The following is a 10,330-nucleotide window of genomic DNA, read 5'->3' as shown; positions in this document are numbered from 1 at the left end:
ACACCTCGAGTATCTTCTATATCTGTTCCGTGTTGCTCTATTAAAGCAATGATATTCTTTCTGACGTAAACCCATGCAAATGAGATCAGAATTTTTCACTGCCTTTGTAAGTGATGATTTGTCTAAGGATTCTTTTAATATTCACTTTGTGAAAGAAATAAGTGCTAACCTTCATTTACCTTTATTAAATACAGATAGGCCCTGACCTAGTAAAGCACTAAGCCATGCACTTAAGTACATTCCTATTCAGTAAAACACTTAAGTGTGTTAGCTAAGCATGTGTTTAAATGAACCAGTGCCAGAAGACTGTGGCACATGCCTCCCAGTACTAGTGCTACCAAAGGAAGCCAGTGGGCTGAAGAGACCCGCCTGAGTGGGTAACCGAGTATTAGGAAGATTTTTCTGCTAGAAAAAAATATCTTGGCCTCTGTGTTTTAAGGTCAGTTGTTCATTCTTCAGGAATGTATTGGGTTTACATGGCAAGGCTTTGGTAGCACAGGATGGAATTTCTATGCTTGTTAGGCTTCATCAGGCTCCCGCATCTCCCTTGCATCTCTCCCTTCTCTCTCTCACATCTGCTAGTTTGAAACAGTAGCCAGGTCTGGATTTCTCAGTTTCTCGTCTCCTTGATTGCAGATCAGTAACATTTCACTTTCCTTGAGAGGTTTAAATGACTCACAAGACATTAAAGCTAAGAACTGGGAAGTGCAAACACGTGATGTTCCTACATCAAATCTCGCACACAAACGTCACACGAGCCTTCCATCTGCTTTACAGACAGTGCTTGTCTGCACTTCGCACTGCCTCTTCTTCGTGACCACAGCTGAAAGGAAGCAAAAGTCCTCCAGCTTCTCCCTTCTTTGTTAGGATTTTGTAATAGTTCTTCAGATGCCATCTGTGTACGTGGGAGCGGCTCTGCCCTGTAATTCCGGAGCTCCTCGACTAGAGGTCAGTAACACATCAAAGAACACGAGACAGAAACTCATAAGCTGTGGGATATCAGCTACCACAAGACATTTTATTTTGCATTTGAAATGAAGACTTGTGATATGGTTAATCAGCAGCAGCTATACGTCACTGAGATATGTGATCAGGGTAGTGGAATGTTCCTATTGTCTATTTTTTTGTGTTAGAAGCATGTTGGAAGTAGTGCTTCCAGATTTTAAACAATAAGAAAAATTATCACCCTTTTAATATCACTTGTTCTTACTATGTAAGTTGCACATTTCCATATGTAGTTTAGAAAAAATCTGATTTCTAGGAATTTTTACTGCTAAATCTTTATATAATCTCTTCAGTTGCATTGGCATTTTCTTCACACAGTGCTAGCTAATGTGCTTGGAAGAAAAGATCGGTGTGTGAAGCCGAGGTGGTTAAAAGTAGATTACTTTACAAATACGCTCGAAGTCCTATTTGTCATGTCCTTACAACTTCATAGAGTATAGACTAGATCAGTCACTTTTTAATAAAGGGTAAGTTTAGGAATGCTTAAAGGTAAAATAGAGGTGGTTGGTTTTTTTTTTTTCAATTTAGTTTAAAAATAACCCTTATTATTTCTGAAATCATCCCATTCTTTTTTTTCTCTGCTAAACTGTTCCTGCTCAGTGATAGAGGAATTGGTCATCTGGACAATTAAAAAACAATTTATGGAGCAGCTCTTTCTCTTCCAGACGCATTTCTTTAAAGGATGTCTTGAACTGTGCTGCTATTTTAGTAGCAAGTTGTTCAAATACATACTCTGAATCATTCCTCCATAAAAGCAGGCACAAAGGATTCTGTTTGTATTCTTTGAGTGTGTCCTATCCTGAAAATACTCATTTCCTTTATCATGACTAATGCCATTACTGAGTGGTTTTGCTGAGACATTTAGTTCAGCTGTGTTCATGACTGTGATTAGTGCATTTGTCTCCAGCTAAAATGCTGATTCTTATTTGAATGCAGCACTCCTAAGAGCTGTGCTCAAACTCTTTAGGAAGGAGAAATCGCTGTTTCCCAGCATTCTTGCCTCAGCTAAGCTGATTTTCTTTTTGCCTCTGCATAAAGAAACCTAGGCCAAGGCGTTTCGATAGTCGTCTTACACAAGTCCTCTTTCCTTCCCTCACACCAGTTTTACACTTGCAAGCTACATCGTGATTTATGCCAGAGCTCGTAAGAGTGGAACCAGACCTAGTATTTCTAAAATGTAAAATATTAACAACAATTATAATGAATGCTGTAATTCTAATGAATAATACCAACATGAGAGGTGCAAGCCTGTCTCACTGTAATGGCAACCAAGAGTGACAGGCCTGCCACCAGCCCAGACCCCCAGCACTTCACCGAGCCCATTGCACTCCAGCAACCTCTTACTGAAATAAGAGAGTAAAGGTGGTTATGCTATCTAACACAGGTTTCTCATGAGCTTGGCTCAAAACTGAGGCAAAGACTTAATTTCAGCTGGATTCTGCACTTCGGGTCTATGTCTTTTCTTTTTTCCCCCCCTCTTTAAATTGAGGAGCAGCATAAGAAAGAATAAAACAAAGTCTCCGAGACACGTGTTTTCTCAGTGCAGGTTGGTTACTATCTGTACAGACAAGTTCATAGGGAACGTGTTGTATAGGGGGAATATAAAGTCAAGTTTGTATTAAGAAACTCTGTGTAATTTGAACTAAAAACGATATAAAACCAGGTCAGCGGGACTCCTTTTGCAAGCTGCAAACACAGGAGACCTCTTGTGTTGGAGCAGCAAAATGCATTAGTCTAAAAGTGGCTGGTTTTAAGAAATTATCATACCTTGGAAATGTCATGGGCAGGACAACGGAGATGAGTTTGAGGGTTGGTATTTAGTTTTGTAAGGATATTATTAACAATAGTTAGATTTGGAACTGGGATCAGGCTGAAAAGTAGTGTCCTTTCCTTCAGTTCTCTTCTCCAGCAGTCTTCAGGCTGCACAGCAGCTGAACTCCTGTGGCCAACTTGCACTTTCATGATTACTACCTCATGATTAGTGACCCTGGCCCATTTGGTGTGATACCAGCACCTCCCTCTTTAGCACCAGCAAGGCAAAAAGATCTTCATAGTCAGCAGTCACCGACTGGAGGTTGAACACTATAACTGCTTTTAAAAGGCCAGTGCAGTCATCTCGCAGGGTCTGGCATCTCTGTTTCTTGAGCTTGTACGTTGGCAAAGCACTCCACTCCAGCCTGCCAGCTCCAGAAGTGAATGGTGACAGGCCGTCATCATCTGTTATCCCCTGTCGTTCAATCCGTTTTAAAATGGAAACTCAAGCTTGTGGGGTAGAAACTCATTTCATGCATTTGATCATTGAGTGAATAGGGGAAACGAAATGTAATGGTTTTTTTTTAACCTCTTTCATAAAGTAAATGAAGTTCTCTGCTGGTGTGACTGCATGAAAGCCACTGGGATCAGCAGATTTGCATTGTTTCACTCAAATGGCAAAGGTAGATTTCCAGTTTAAGTGGTACCGTGTGGTTTTTTTTACTAGAAAATGTTCAGTGTTTCAAATCTCCCATTCTCAGTCGGGTCTAGAGACTCTGACTGGATAAGGGCCCAGCTGTGCTAGACACCGTGCAAACCATTGCAGGTGGCTGCCAACAGCGGGGATGGTCCCACCTCCTGCTGCTGTTCACAGCTGGCTGGCTCTCCCTCACCCTTCTGCTGGTGCGTGTCTGATTCCCTGGGAGCTGGTTCAGCTTGATAACCCAACGAAAACCTTTTTTTTCTTCTTCTCTTGATTTAGCTCACCAAGAAGTTAGAGGAGTGCCAGAGCAGGAAGCAGTGTGTGACCTAAGACGCAGCTCCTGCCTTGCAGAACTTAGCACCTACCTGAAGAAGAGAGATGAAAGCAATGCAATTACCATTCCCTTTCCTAGCAATGTGTCTGAACTTTTCAAGTGGCTTTGCGAGGAGTGCGGTAGTTGCACGGAGGCAGTAGTGCAATTAAGGCATGTGCGTTAGTGTGTTGTTGCAAGGAGTGAAGGTGGTAGTCTGGCCTGATTGCAGAAGGTGATGAGCACCAGGTGGGAACTGGATGAGGTGAGCTCATATAATGAACAGCAGTTTAACGAGTAATAAAACTAGGGGGATCTGACGCTATCACTTTCCAAATTGGGCAATCTCAAGATCCTAAAGCACTGACTTTTTGCGTCAGATACAAAAGACCATTTAAACACTGTTACTTGAGCATCATACTGGTGACTTGGATAATGACGGAAAAAACATTAATAATGTTCACATTGGGATGTTGCTTTATCCTGTGTTCTTCTGAAGATTAATTTTTGTACAGTATAGTTTTTACCATTATGTATCTAGAGTCTGATCAGAAAATGATAAAGTTCTACGATATTAACAGGTGACTAAAATAATGTTTGTTTTAGGGTGAATGGGTTGTTCCAGTTCCAGGTGAGATCTGTAGGCATACTGCAGTTGACTTTAAAGGGTTGGAACTTAGCAGATTTCTTCTCCTCTTTCCTGAAACTCTCCAATCTGCTCACATGGTCTACTGGCTTGGACTAACAAAAAAGGTCTTTTAGCTACGTGGTGGTACACTTGCACAGAAAGCCCAGCTTTAGTCCTATTATTGTCTTATCTCCATAGAGTTATTTTTGTTATTGTTTATAGCTTGTGAAAATGGGCTTATCGCCAATGAGAAAGCAAAGAGGGAAACTCTCTCTGTGACAATTTTCATACATCTGGTATCATTATAAATATTTTATATTATTAATAATAAATAGCAGTTTTATAGAAATGGTTTCCTTTTATGGGCGATGGTAGGACAGCTGTCTAGTTCGTAATTTTATAATTTGTCCTACAGGCAATTTTGTGCTTATGGCATATTGACTTCAATAGGGAATTGTGCTTAAAACCTGATGGCACAACAGATAACTCTGCATTTCCATGAAGGCAGGTGTCGGCATTTGTGTTTCCACTGCCAGTCCCTAGGAACCTCTTTGGAGAGTCTTTGGAGGAAGGGCTTTCCAGGTGTGTCCTGCATGTGAAAGGTGAACGGGCTAGGAACAATTACACTGATCCATGGTGTGAGATACTTGGGAAGTTACCTGTCCTCCCTTAAGAATTGTTTTAATCTCTTCAGAGTCCCTTGGGGCTTTGCCATTAGGAACAGGATCACAGCTCAGATGAATGTTACTGAAATTGCTGTGACACCTCAAAGCTTTATCCAAAAAAGAAGCCCCATCATGCTGATACTGTACAAGTGCAAAGACCTCTTTTTAGGTCTCCTGATGTGTGCTGGAAGACGTCTCTGGTTCTTGTATTCTATTGGGACGTGTTGTGAGGTAGGGGTTACTCCCTTTATCTGAAGGACACCCTGATTCGTCTAAGTGATGGTCCCAGCCCCAAAGAACAGCTACTAACACTGAGAATGGTTGATTGTATTTAGCAGAGCTCTCCAGTTCTTGTGAGCTGAGCTAAGCTGCTGTCTAGCAGGTGAATCGGAAAGCTTGAAAGCAATAAGTATCTGGAACAGTTATTACCTGCCCCTAACAAGAGCCCGATTGGCAAGCTGGGCTTAATACTTCTAACATTAATAGCAAAACCACCGCAACCTACTGACTAGTTCTCAGACACAAACCAGGTACCAGGGATCCAGTACACAAAGTCTTAACCCCCAAGGCTATTGGCCCATTTTTTCACTCTTTCAAATAACCTTGCCTCTCATAAATCTGTTGCTCATTTAAAGCAAACTTTCTGCTTGCATCAGAAATTACTTCCAGCATTGGATATGAAGCATTCTGCAATATGTTATAAAATGAGGGCTGGATTCACTGCTTAAATAAAGAAAGCCAGTTTGCTTCAAACGGATCATTTATTGCTACCTTCATGCTGTATATTTATTGTGAGGATATTGTCACATTTCTTTCAGTTTTGAAAATGTAAGTTGGATTTTCTCTTTCAGGTTGCCATCTGGTGTATTGCGAACAGTCTCAGAGAGTAAGAGGCCATCTGTTAATACTTTTTCAGGAAGCTTTTTATAGAGCAGTGAAGTGGCAAATCTCAAAAACACGTTGTAATGACTTACAAGATCTCGGGTATGTGTACAAGTAAAGGCTGATATTTTATTCCTATCAACAATATAGTTATCAAGCTGGGAAGGAAAGGAAGAGAAGAAAGAGAACTTGCACACAAATGCACATGCATTTTAATGGCTCTATTGCATATATTACTTTTTCTATTTTTACATAAAATGTAAAGTGAGTTTCTGAAGCTCTGATTCAGTTTATGCTCATGTACTTGAGCAAGACTGATTGCCTCTTTGAGAAACTGTTTCCTTCTTTAACCATTAATAGAAATCAAAGGGCCCAGGATTTTGCCTAATAATACTAAAAATGTAGCTTGCGTTACTGTAGCATGTGATTTTTACATCTCTAATGGCTGGTATACCTAAGATGCTGATATGTCTACCGCGAGATGGCTGCCATATAGGAAGGCCTCCAGTTCAGACCACCTGCTTTTAGTGCCAACAACCTCACGTTCTGTATCTGGCGTGTTCCTATGGCAGAAGGTTACTTCGCCATTAAGCTCCTCAAGTAGAGAGATTTTCAACCCAAATTTGGTATGCTCACTCGGTCATTAATGGTAGCAGTAAAGGACACGACAGACAGAAGTGTTGCCTGATCAACCACTGAAGTATTCTGATTGTTGTGGAACAAAAAAGATTGGGAAGGAGCTGGATATGAGAATCGCCAATTAAATGCACGCAATGAAGCTCGCCGCAGGAGTAGCTGGTGTTAACACTAGCCTCTCTCTGTGTCTGACAGAGCATGCCTCTGTTTCTTCTGCCCACGGCTGTATTCTGCAATGAGAGGAAGCAAGTACCTCCTTGTAAGGTGCCGTGATGCTGGTGATGGTTTAAAAAAAAGAAAAAAATTGTGCTGATGATTGGTGCTATCATTTTATAGTAAGATAAATTGAAGACCTGAGAAAGAGATGACCTTTGTGAGGTTATCTATGAGGTCTCTGGTACAACTGGGAGTAGGTGCTGGGTTTCTTGTCAGCCTCTCTGTGGGCTATATATGCCGAGCCTTTTTTTTTTTCCCATTTGCATTGACTTCCTCATAATTTTATGGTACAACAGAAGCAAACAGGGCTATATCACGTGTCTGTTGTGTGCATTGCTGAAGTTTATCTCAACTCTTTTCTGGCCTCTCTGAGAGAAGACCTGAGAAAACACTTGCTTCTTTCAGGATCAGACCCTTTGAAAGGTCTCAGAGAAGCATCAGATTACTGATTTCTTTGTAAGCCTGACGTGCTGAGGAAGAAAGGCAAGTGCTGATTATCTGGGCAGGTGACAGTAGTTTTGCTACCACAGAAAGATGTGATCAGGTGTGTTTTGTTGGGTGCTCATATAAATCCTCGGTGAATGGTGTGTTCCACTTCCACCTGGGCATTATCTGAAATGGCCCTGTCAAGCACATTTTTTCTGTATTTTAATGCTGTATTAATTATCTGTGCTTTGTGTTCTGCAGTAACAAGATTCTGTGGTGATGTTCTTGGGCATCCCTCTGCAGAACCAGTCCTGCTTCAATGAAGAATAATAGTAAAATCTTTTTCTCTTCAGTGGTTCCAAATTTGATAGCGAGACATCAAAAATATCATCCAGGTATCACCGGTAATAAATGTCAGTGCTGCTGCATGTCAAGGTCATGTAAACCTGTAGTAAGGGCTGTTCAGACTGGCATTGTGCTTAAACGTTATTGTCATTTAAACAAAACGAGGCAGCTCTAAAAGCAAAGGCAGCATGAATATCACCATAAAATTAAGCCCACTAGCCAGTGGAGAGAGAATCTGAAGCCTGTATGTTGGAAGAGTTTTAAAAGCGATGTGAGTTGGTTTTTCAGTGCTAACAACCCCTAGAAATAGAGAAATAAGTAAGCCCAGCTGTGTTCAATATCATGTGAGTCAGCTCTGCATGATGGTATCTAGCAGTGGTCAGAGTGTCTTCTATGAGTTTTATTTATAATACAGGACTTTCTTCCAAATTCTTTTTAGAGGCATTCTCTTTTATTGAATGAAGAAAAACTAATCTTTGTTGTCTTCCTATGTTTTTAATGTAGAAGGAAGATAAAGAATGAACAATAGAAATTGGGGAGGGGCTATTTTGTTTGTCCAAAAAAGCACAATATCAGCTACAATTTTGAGTTATGAAGTATGCTTTTTTCCCCCATCTAATACCCATGCTGTGTTGCTGTATGATCGTTACTTAACCAAAGGCAATAGGCAGTCATAATTTTATTACTGCATTATTTGAGAATGCTATTAGAAAGACCTACTAGTGACTTGAATCCAGCGAAGAGTTGACAGAAATTAGTTCTGTTGTCTCTATTCTTTCATCTCAAAGCAAGCCTAGGTAGTCTTGACTGGCAGCTGCCCTGGGCTCTAGCATCTTTCTTTCTTTGTTAAACATGCGAAACTGCTGAGAGATCTCCTGAGATGTCAGTAAGTTAAGTGCTGGTATGAAGATGTGCATTGTGTCCTTCATCCATTCCATGTCTATTAAGCCGGGTCAGCATGTAGGCAAAAAACTCATGGCTGAAAATGATTCCCCAGAGGCGGAGACTCATAGAATTCCCCTAAAAATTACCTGCCGACAGCTCAGCACTGAGAATTACAGCTTATTGGGCCGCTATAGAGCAGGTTACTACGTTCTCTAGAGATGACCGGATTGAATTAACGGCGCATCATGTCGGATTTTCAAGTGCCCTGGCACATGGGGTACTACTTTTTGCCATCATAACTGAGATGTTACCAAAACATCTGTGAGCTACACCTGAGCTGTACTGGTGTAATCTGGAGCCCAGGCCTCTCAAAGTATCGGGAACATAAATTTCCTGTGTTGTGGTTTGTCTTGTGTTGCTGTGCTTCACGTCTATTAGCTGGCGTTGTGCGGATTTACTGGGGTAATGAAATATGAAAGATTGAATCTAGTCCTGTTTAGGGTTAAGAGTCTGTAAATCCACTGTGCTTGCAGAGACTAGGAATAATTTAAACACTGCTCACATTCCAGCCTCCGCAGTAGGGATGGGTATTTTGTTTTGAGGATTTTTTTTTTTTTTCCTTATCTCAACTGCTGTACCATTTGGCTATCTGAAGCTTTTGCATGCCTCACAAACACCATCTGTTACAACCCAAGACACAAATACTGCAAGTGATTAGTAATATAAGCCAATGTTGCAGCTGTATGTGGTGTGGAAACCTGATAGAACCAGAACTTTCTTTGTAAGCATGACATGCTGAATAGTGCGTTTGTGGTTTGTCTAAGCTTTTGCATTCATCAATTAAAGATTAACTTTCTGCTGCTATGGAGACATGTTAGATTAAAAAAACCAACCAAACAAACCAACCCAAGTGTTCCTTATAGGAAATGTTATTGGAGCAAGTAAAGCACCTAGGACAGAGGGAGTCCCTAGCAGGGAGATATTTCCGACTGCCGCATCCTAATACTTTATTAGATGAATCTTTGATGGGTTGAAATAGTCTATGTATTCTTATCAATGCTCTTCCTAAAGTCGTAAAACACTGAAAATATACATATAACAGGGACCATTCAGCTGTTTTAGCCATGGGCAGATTGCAATAAATACCAATATATTCCTCCTGTTATTCAATATGTGTTCACAGCATAGACCAATTCTCCTCGAGTTCCAGTACTGTTTTTTCTCTCTTTGTTTTATCCTCCAGCATCAGCCTTGATTGCAGTAATGGATGAAGAACTGCTTGTGCTGGAGAATACCAAATTAGAGAGGAATACCATATGTGCTCATAGATGTACATGAGAGATGAACAGGAAAGGAGAGGAAAGCTTATATTTGAATGCCTGCAGGATAATTGTGTTAGCGAACGATAAGCCAGGACATGGTTCAACCACAGAGACTGAAATGGTGGGGTGAGTCCCTTTTAATGTTGAATAAAAGAAACTGTTCAAATCGGGAACCGTATCAGTTCTGTTATTGCTAATCTTCCTCTCCATCTCTAAGCTATGCATGCCCCTTTACCACCTTTAGGCATTTGGATTTCTTTAACATCATTAGTTAGGTGAATAGCAAATATGAGGACAAAGTTTGAATCACCTTTGTATTTCTCCTCTCCGTAAAAATCTCTGCAAAAATCTTTCACAAAACGCTCCGATCCTTATCATGTTCTCATGCCACATAGTGCTTGTTTTGAAAACAAGGAAGAGTTTTAATTCTAAAAAACTCCTCTGGTAGTGTTACAGATTAATATTGCAAATTTGGAAGAAGGTAGGTGTATGATTTTTGCTTATGCAGACTATTTTCTCTATATAAGTGCACTATTGTTCTTAAACCTCTTTGTT

The 10,330-nt window shown here is 40.6% G+C and overlaps 1 long non-coding RNA gene across 1 annotated transcript; it reads left to right on the top strand.

Moving 5' to 3' along the window:
- The first annotated feature begins 645 nt into the window (after positions 1-645).
- Positions 646-10,013, top strand: LOC142087514 (uncharacterized). Its single transcript, XR_012675467.1, has 3 exons — positions 646-948; positions 5,915-6,047; positions 9,697-10,013. It is a non-coding gene; the product is annotated as an uncharacterized LOC142087514 (long non-coding RNA).
- The last annotated feature ends 317 nt before the right edge of the window (positions 10,014-10,330 follow it).

Source organism: Calonectris borealis, chromosome 13 (genome assembly GCF_964195595.1).
Source record: "Calonectris borealis chromosome 13, bCalBor7.hap1.2, whole genome shotgun sequence".
In the NCBI taxonomy this organism is placed as follows: domain Eukaryota; kingdom Metazoa; phylum Chordata; class Aves; order Procellariiformes; family Procellariidae; genus Calonectris; species Calonectris borealis.
This window is presented reverse-complemented; position numbering and strand designations above follow the sequence as displayed.